This window comes from Macadamia integrifolia, unplaced genomic scaffold (assembly GCF_013358625.1).
Source record: "Macadamia integrifolia cultivar HAES 741 unplaced genomic scaffold, SCU_Mint_v3 scaffold2234, whole genome shotgun sequence".
Classification (NCBI taxonomy): Eukaryota; Viridiplantae; Streptophyta; class Magnoliopsida; order Proteales; family Proteaceae; genus Macadamia; species Macadamia integrifolia.
Genome location: NW_024868584.1, coordinates 15,978 through 16,617, shown reverse-complemented (window position 1 = coordinate 16,617; position 640 = coordinate 15,978).

The window sequence follows — 640 nt, the reverse complement described above, 5'->3', positions numbered from 1 at the left end:
ATTAACCATACAATTCTAAACATGTGAGAAATTTAATGATAATATACATTTTAGAAATAAACACAGTCCATCCCTCACTTGTTTTACGATCGGGTGTGTTCAGGTTCAAGTACGGCGACCGATTGATCAATTCAATTCTTACTTTGGGGCACGTACGCATCACCATTGATGAGCACATTTATGTGTAAAATATAGGGTAGTAAAACATGCATTTTACATATTTAGAATGGAGCTACCTTGGGTTTTACTCTCTTTTTGCAGGTTTTATATTTTCAAGGCCTTAAGGACTATCGGGAGCTATATCTTCAATTTTACACGTAAAGAGGTCCTATTTCTTTTCATGGTTGCGAAGAGGATGAAATTCTGAGCAAGATGGACATTTTCAATTAAAAGTACACATTCGTTTGGTCACCCGTACAAATGATTATTCTTTTCGGGCCAGAAAAAGAATAATGGATCAGAACTGAACCGAGATGCAGAACCAGCCCGTTTGCAATTGTCCCAAAGGTACAAGGAATACTCCAAATACCAACAAGGATCGATGGACTACATCCTTAATTGATTGAAGATTCATTTTTGGTAACAACTACTACCTAGTGTAGTTGGTGAGCTATGGTGTACAAAATTCCCTTGCTCACCA